Source organism: Arachis ipaensis, chromosome B5 (genome assembly GCF_059453495.1).
Source record: "Arachis ipaensis isolate K30076 ecotype BB chromosome B5, ASM5945349v1, whole genome shotgun sequence".
Taxonomy (NCBI): domain Eukaryota; kingdom Viridiplantae; phylum Streptophyta; class Magnoliopsida; order Fabales; family Fabaceae; genus Arachis; species Arachis ipaensis.
In genome coordinates, this window is record NC_142440.1 from 123,118,722 (window position 1) to 123,127,896 (window position 9,175).

Here is a 9,175-nt window from a genome sequence, read left to right on the forward strand (position 1 = left end):
CAAATGACGAAATCCACGGCTGAGAAGTTAACAGGTCACATTTTACAAGCATTTGAATCTGTCCTCGGAACATACAAAACGATAGAAATTAGATGCGAGTCAACTAGAGATGCAGGCTCAGCTGTTTAACTTCCTCTTACATTGCCTGCTACTGATGATAGTTCGTCATACATTAGAGAATTAAGTGGTGTCGGTGTGGGTGTCGCTCGAGCTCATCCAAGGGGTGAAATCATAGAAGAAGCAGCTTCTCCAGTAGAGAACAAGAATGATGCACAGCAAGTTGATGCTCATGCAACATCTTACAGAAGTGTAGAAGGTTCAAGTATCGGGCAAGCATCAGCTTCCCAAAGAAATCCAATAGTTAAGTCTCACTTGGACTGCAGAAAGCTTAGGAAACAAGGTCAAAGTAAAAGTATTGTAAAAAGCAAGGTATCTCTTGCTCATGTAATCCAGCAGGCAGAAAGCCAGCGAAGTGGGTGGTCGAAACGCAAAGCAGTTTCCATTGCTGAAAAGCTTGAACTAGAGAATCTGTATGTTGCTTCTTTATCCATTTTCTTTTGATGTGTACACTTTGTAATTCAAGGATGGTAGCTTGCTTAGAATCTCCATTAGCCTGGGTACTAGTAGTATTTTTCTGTTTCAGTAAACTAGCAGTGTCTCTTTTGTAACTGCCTATTGATTCTAAAATTCTTACTCTACAGGAAACTGGAACCAAGATCAAGGAGCTTACTTTGCTGGAAAGCATCAAGAGCAACCCGTCAGAAGGTAATCATATTTTGCATGATCTAAATTTAATGTTAGAATTCATACATGAACCTTTTTCCTTTAAAGTAAATAAAAATAATAATATTTTATCCACCATTAAGAATATATTCAAACTTTTCAGGCAAGACTATTAACTAGAAATACAGCAGTGTTGATGCATATGTTTGTAGTTTTTATGCTTCAGCTTCATATGTTGTGATTGTGTTGGTGAAAGTGCATATTTTTAGATTTTGTTTTGCATTTGCTTTGATTACTATACACATTATTGATTTATTTGATTGCATTGGCAGCTGTCCCGCTTGAAAATTCGAACTTGAAAACCAAGAGCATTGCTGAAGTTAGTCTCATGTGGGAGATGTCTCTCTTCAAAATCTCCAAGATAGTTTTGGGAATCTCTCAGAGGATCCATCCCACTGCCATTGTAATTTGTATTTGCCTGTATTTGGGCCAGTTTTTTTTTCATTCTCATGTTATAGGGTCCAATTTCATAAGGCCAATCCTTATTTTCATTTAGTCTAATAAAAAGCATGTAGTTATATATCTAATGAAGAAAAATTAGGAATGTAGTTGATGTAGTTATTCCATTTTAGCGATAAGATGTTGTATATTTTTCCTTCCAGGCATAAATTTGATGAGAAATTTAAATTTAGATTCAATTCAAAATTTCATTAACTACTGTGGCAGTATCTTTTGTTGGAGCTCTATTAACTGGTCTCAATTATTGCTTTGGTTGTTCTGTTGAACAGAAAATGTAAGCAAGAACTTGTCTTATTTCAAGACAAATCTGTGAGTTCAGTCTTGTGTCTTGAACCCATTTTTGTTAATTTGGTTTTATATCATATTGAGTAATGATAGAGGACTATAAAAGCGTGCATATAAACAGTAGAGTTAGATGACTCAAAATTACCCACTGAGTTTTTTATCCATTGAGTTTTTTTTCAGAATCTATACTCCCCTTTTATAAGATTGAACATGACTCAGAATTAGATGAACAAAATAAGAGAGTTGCTTTTATTACATAAGAACAAAAAATAGTAACATGTAACTCGATACATTAAAACAAAAATGAACCTTTGATCTACTACACCCTGCTGCCTTAATCTACAAAATATATCTTGACAATTCAAGTCAAGAATACCAAAATTTGTGCTACCGGATGAAACACTAACAGAATACAAGATATTCAATTACAAAATTTTAAAATGGAAGTGATGAATGATTGGGCTTAAATGTTGATCATCGCCGGGCGATTTGTTTCCTTCCGTCTGATAAACTTGGAAAGCACCTTCACATCACAAATCCAATGGAAGCATCAAGAGGTAACTGCTGAAAACATGACATGAAGTCGGTCAGCAGGCGAGTCGTAGGAGCTACACAAATATAGCAATTGAAAGATCTTATATGCACTACTTAGTAGTTAGTATACACTTCTCTTATATACCTATTAAAAGTGATTGATAAAAAGTGAGAAAAGATAAAAAAATTCCTCTTTTATATCATAAACGAAAGGTGTACAAGAAAGGTGCACAATAAAAGTGGTACATTTCTCCATTGACAAAGTATTAATGAGTGCCATATAACAGTAGTAGTTGATAACATCAACATTCAAGCCCTGAGATGACTAAGACAAGCACTAATGATCTTATGATTAAAAAGGGAAAGTCAATTTATATATATCTGTAGATAAATAAGTTATTATAGCTTCATGCATCACTTAACAATAGTCCAACTGAGGGACTTACTTTGAAGATGTTGCTATGAAGGTTTCAGATATCTTGCTAATCCATCTCCTCAAGAATAACATATTTGCTAGCAGAATCTGTTGTGTGAAGCACTGCCACCTCGCCTTCACCAAAATGGCCCTTCTGAAGCTTCAGATATCTAAAATAGAAAAATAGACCGAAAAAACATATAAACAAGCATAATAGAATTAAAGGAAAAAGAATTTTGGAAGACAAGTTTGCTGACGACTTACTTGTACCAGTTGAATAAACTGACACCAGACAGAATAGTGTAGAGACCGAGTCCTTTCACCCATGTAAATTTATCATGAAAGTACAATACCGCAACCTACACATAAACAACATATAATCAGAAAGCGCAAGTAAATCTACAATCAGCAACCGCAACACTAAGAAACCTCTATCCTATTCGAACATAACATGCAACAGTTATAAAAAAATATAGTACTAAATTAATTCATATACTGAAGCAATGTAATCTTGACAAAATGATACCGAAAGGATCTGGTAATAAATATACAAGATTAAGAGGAACCACTGGATATTCATATCAAAAGATAAGAACAATATCGAAGCGTAGTTCATACCAATATAGCGCGGCCTCCTTGACTACCCCTGCTATTGTGACTGTGGCTGCACCGGTTACTCAAACCAAAAAATATTCGGTTAACACCTGGAACAAGAAAAAATATCATATAGTTTCCTGTTGAGACTATAAGTTTTAAGCAGAAGAGAAAGAAAAGAGAAGAAGAAAGATTATTAAACAATATGGACGCATTAGTCTAATAGAACATGATGTGTTTACAAGAGAGGAATACTATCTCTATTTATAACGAAGTGAAATCCTAATCCTAATTAAGGATTAAGGAAATGAGTGACATAATCAATCAGAAACCAAGAATTTATCAATGGAATTAAGAGTTATGAATTCATCGAAGCAAGGCAGCAACTAGAGTTTAGTGGGCACTCTAATATTACTTTTAGATCAAGACTATTCTCTAAGAAAATGCATAAAATGCCACTTTGATTCTAGACATATTATGTTTCAATACAAGGTTAAGGGGCCAATGCTTCATCCATCCTTCAAGCCTAAACAACTTCTACTTATGTGAGGTATATGATGCGTGAGCATCTTTCCTATCTTTTCCTAGTGAATTTGCATCTAATTTGTTGAGTTTAATAAAGAATTAATTATCTTTTAGCCAATATGGATGCTACTTTGAGTCTTTTGCAATTTTGTTTATTTTAGGTAGCATTCGGCTGGATTTGATGGAGTTTCTACAGCACAATAATCAAAGGAGATGGCAGCAAGGAGCGACGCGTGCGCGTGACTGACGCGTACGCGTGAATGGGAGCTTTCCATGGCGACGCGTGAGCGTACCTGACGCGTCCGCGTGACTCACAGAAAAGACCATCGACGCGTACGCGTGACTGACGCGTACACGTGATATGCGCCACGTACAGAAAACGCAGAAAAACACTGGGGACAATTTCTGTGCTGTTTTGACTCAGTTTCCAGCCCAGAAAACACAGATTAGAAGCTGCAGAATGGACAAAACAAGTGGTCCCCACCCATCAACTGAAGACTTGTTAATTAATTCAAATTTAAATTCAAATATTATTTTTAGAAAAAGATATGATTTTAGTTTTAGAAATTTGAATTTTAAATTTATTAGGATTAGATATGAAAGGATCCCAACATTAGTTAACGGAGGATCCCACCTCAACATTATTCCATTCCAACTTACAATTTACAATCCTTATTTTCTCTGAACCATGAGCAACTAAACATCCATTGTTAAGGTTTGGAGCTCTGTCTATTTGTATGGATTGATTTTATTGCTTTTTCTATTTTAATTTATGTATGGATTTATACTTTAAGAATTGCTTTCGCTCTTTATCTTATGAATTTGGGTGGAACGGAAGTATGATCCTCTTTCTATTTGAGTTCTTGTAAAACTTGGAAAAGCTCTTTACTTGAACAACATCTTGAAAACATATTCTCCTAAATTTTAATTATCTGGATTTAATGGAATACGTGACATATAATCCTTTTAATTTTGGGTAATTAGAGTTTTTGTGGCATATAAACTGGAATTTGATCATCACCCTCTAATTGGAATTAATTGACCAAGGAATTGGCTGTTGATGAATTTTAGAGGAGACTAGAAAGGTCTAAGGAATTAGGGTCTAGTCACATATTGTTTGCCATAAATTAAATCCTACATGATTAAAATAGTTAGTAAAAAAAATTAATCCAGAAAAATAGATAACTCTGAAACCTTAACTGCTTTCTCAATATTTTATTCCCAACTTATTTATCTGCCTATTTTTAATATTCTAAATTTACTGTTAATGCTTTTGAACTTCCAAACCCTATTTTATGTTTGTCTAACTAAGTGATAAACCACTATTTCATGGTTTATCTTGTGCTCAATTGAGTGGTTTTTATCAACTCTTTACCCACTTATTCATACTAATCGCACGTTTTACATTTTTCTTCCTAATTTTGTGCTATGATTGAAAACATGTTTCTTTGTCCTTTAATTTGCTAATATTAATCCTCTCTTGTTACCATTTGATGCCGTGATATGTGCGTTAAGTGATTTCAGGGATTACAGGGTAGGAATGGCTTGGAGGATGGAAAGGAAGCATGTAAAAGTGGAAGGAATACAAGAAATTAAAGGAACTGCAAAGCTGTCAGCCTGACCCTCTTGCACTAAATCGATCATAACTTGAGCTACAAAGGTCCAAATGAGGCGGTTCCAGTTGCATTGCAAAGCTAACATCCGGATATTCGAAATGATATATAATTTTCCATAGTTTCCCTGAGGATAAGTGACACGAACGCGTCGCAGTGACGAAAATCAGCGTGTTTGAGTTCGCAACCAGCGAATTCTAGGTTGTTTCTGACCCAGTTTTCGGCGCAGAAAACACAGATTAGAGGTTATAAAGTGGGGGAATGCATCCATTTATCAAAAAAAAAAGAAAAATTCATACAACATTCATAATTAATAATTTTAGGATTAGATGTAGTTTTTAGAGAGAGAGGTTCTCTCCTCTCTCTTAGGATTAGGATTTAGGATTTCTATTATGTTTAGGCTACTTCTCTTCAATTACAGGTTCAATGTTCCTTTAATTTATTTTCTACTTTTATTTATTCTATTACTTTAATTGTTATTTATCTTTTCAATTTGACTTATGAACCATTCATGTTAGGATTTTCTTAATTAATATAAATTAAGGTATTCCAGATATAAGATCATTTTATTTATGTTATTGATGTTTTTGATTTATCCAAATTATTTTCATTCGAGTAGATTTTCTTTCCTTTTGGCTTTGGTTGATTAATTGGTAACACTTGAGTTATCAAACTCAGCTGTTGATTGAAATTGGAGTTGCTAATTGATTTGAATCGCTCTAAAACTGGTCTTTCCACAGGAGTTGACTAGGGCTTGAGGATCAATTTAATTAGTCCACTTGACCTTCCTTTGCTTTAGTAAAGGTCAACTAAGTGGGATTAAAACCCGATTCTCATCACACCTGATAAGTATAACTAGGATAGGAATTCCAATTCTTATACCTTGCCAAGAGATTTTCTAATTATTAATTTATTTTTCTTGTCATTTAAATTACTTGTTCCTTATTTTAAAAACCCAAAACAAAAATTCTATCTTTTCCGTAACCAATAATAAATCATACCTCCCTGCAATTTCTTGAGAAGACGACCCGATGTTTGAATACTTCAGTTATTTATTTTTATTGGGTTTGTTACTTGTGACAACCAAAACTTTTGTACGAAAGGATTCTTTGTTGGTTTAGAAACTATACTTACAACAAGAATTTATTTGTGAATTTCTTTACCGATAGAAATCTGATCGTCAAAAAATGGCGCCGTTGCCGGGGAATTGTAAACGTGTGCCTTATTATTGGTTATTGTAAATATTCACTTTTAAATTGATTTTTTTCGAAAAAATTTTTTTTTTCAGATTTTTATTTTAAATTTTTCATCTTATCTTATCTTAGTTTTAAATTTCAAAATTCAAATCTTTTTAAAAAATCATATCTTTTTCAAAATCTTATCTTATTTCAAAAATCAAATTTCAAATTTCAATATTTAAATTCCAAAATTCAAATTTCAAATTTTAAAATTTAAATTTAAAAAATTTTAAAAATCAAACCTTTTCAAAATTTAAATATTTTTCAAATCTTTATCTTATATTGTTGAATTTTTCAAAATTCAAAATTCAAAATTTAAAATTCAAAATTCAAAATTCAAAATTTAAAATTCAAATTTAAAATTTCAAATTTTAAATTTCAAATTTCAAATTTTAAAATTCAAAATTCAAAATTTAATTTTCAAATTCAAAATTTAAATTTCAAAAACCTTTTAATTTAAAAACTTATCTTCTCTTACCTAACTTATCTTATCTTTTCTAATCTTAAAGTCAAATCTTTTTCAAATCTTTTCTCTTATTTACTTTATTTTATTTTATTTTCTTTTGCTTGGTTATTTGTTTGTGTTTTTATTTTTTATTAGCTACTATGAATTCTCACCCCTCTCGCTTTGAGTTTGGTTCTAATGTTGCTGTAAGGAATGGAAATTATAACAGAAACATGCATCAAGGTCGAAACAATCACAGATGGAAGGAGCCACGAGGATCTGATCAACCCTTTCGGCAGCAACACCCTCCAAAGTACTATGGGCAACGATCATCCTACAATGCATGCCAAGATAATAGTTATGGTGGACCCTTTCGTGACAACCAACCTCCACCAAATTACTATAGTCAAGAGCCATTCCAGGGAGCGTACCAAGATGATAAATATGGTGGACCCCCTTGTAGTTACCAACAAGCCCCACCATATGCTTATGAACCGCCTCTCCAACATACCTTTGAACCACCAAACTCACAAGCCCCTTTACACCATTCACCTCCATATGACCCTAACCCTTATCCACCCCAACCTCCACTGGATGACAACACCCTTGGTGTTATTCACCAAGGGCAAACAAAGCTTTATACCACACTTGCCTCTATCACTAGTCTCACCTCTACTCTTCAAGCACTTATATCCCGCATGGACCAATCCTCTACCTCCAATATTCAACCCTCAAGCTCGAGTGCACTTCCTTTTCAACCACATAATAATCTCTCCATCCCATCACCACCCTCCAAGGAAGAGCACCCACATCCATCAATCCAAGAGCAAGATGATCCCAATTATGCTATTGATATGGAATAGGAAAGAAGGAATCATCTTCGCAAATCCATACTTCATAAGAAGCTAGAGTAGGCCAAAATATGGAGATAGGAGAGACCCTTGAAGATGAAGGAACAATTAAAAGAAGTTGTCATGGAAAGAAAATCATCAAGGATGAGTACGATTTTATACTAAAACAACTGGACAAAGCAGTAATTATTGAAGAGAAAGAAGTGGTTGAAGATTTAGGAGATGCAGAACCTCCATGGGAAAATCCAGTCAAAGAGCCTCCTTCAAAGATGTTTGAAATTGATGTTGAGGAGGGTGTACAACCTCCAACGGATATCACGGTTGAAGACTTCGAAGAGATTGATCAAGAGATGGATTCAATCATTGATGAATTCTTATCTATAATTGAATCCTCTCCCATTGGACTTGACATGGAAATTAAAGAAGAAGAAGCACAACCTCCCATGCCCTTGGTGAACAATGAAGAAGAGATCGAATTGGAAGAAAGCTACCAAGAGGAAGAGGTTGATATTGAAGAAGCTTGCAAAAAGGTGGAAGTTGTCAAAGAAGAGCTCAAGAGAATGGAGTTGGAAATCACCCTACCAAAGTTGCTGAAGACCTCTCCCCCCAAAACCATCACCATATATTCTTTCATTTAAGTGGGTAAATCTTTCATCTCTAAGCTTAATTAGCTCACTTGAATATGCTTTGCTTGAGACAGATGGGAAACTTAGTTCTCTTTGTGGCTTTAAGAGTAAGAGGAAGATGGTTAGTGGCAGGAGTCGTCATGCAAGATTCAATATGGTGGACAGCTCAAAGTTTAAATGCAAAGGTTGGTGTAAAGCTCAACTGAATGGGTCTAGGAAGTTGTTTGGCCGCTTTAGTGAATTCAGATTGCTTGCCACCCGGTTGGAACAATAATGATCAACAAGAAGATGGGTGTAAAAGCAAAGTTTGGGACCCCGGAATTCATTCTGGAAATCAATACTCTTAGGGCCTTGTCACTTGCTTCAACTTGCTTGAAGACTTTCTATGCCTAGTTTGGGATCCTGGAGGATATTGGAATTGCAAACATTGGTGGGGATTCCTAAATGAGTTCAAGCACAAACCACCATAACAAGGGACTCACCAAATGTCCAACTTAAGGACTTTAACTAAAAGTGCTAGGTGGGAGACAACCCACCATGGTATATTCTTTCCTTTTTGTTCTTAGTTTTACTTTATTTTATTTTCATTCGAGTTCATTCATAATTTCTGCATAGTCATCTGTATTCTGCATACTGCATAAAAAAAATTCGCACGCGATGCGCGATTGTCGCTGACGCGTCCGCGTCGTTTTTCGAAATATGGCCATTCATGCGATCGCGTCACCCACGCGAACGCGTCACCCAGATTTTTGGCAAAATACCTTTAAAACAGAGAGTTGCGCGTACGCGAGGCTGCACTCGCGCCAG

The 9,175-nt window shown here is 34.7% G+C and overlaps 1 long non-coding RNA gene across 1 annotated transcript; it reads left to right on the forward strand.

The window, feature by feature from the left end:
- The first annotated feature begins 400 nt into the window (after positions 1 to 400).
- LOC107643839 (uncharacterized) lies at positions 401 to 1,259 on the forward strand. Its single transcript, XR_001621130.3, has 3 exons — positions 401 to 530; positions 702 to 765; positions 1,056 to 1,259. It is a non-coding gene; the product is annotated as an uncharacterized LOC107643839 (long non-coding RNA).
- The last annotated feature ends 7,916 nt before the right edge of the window (positions 1,260 to 9,175 follow it).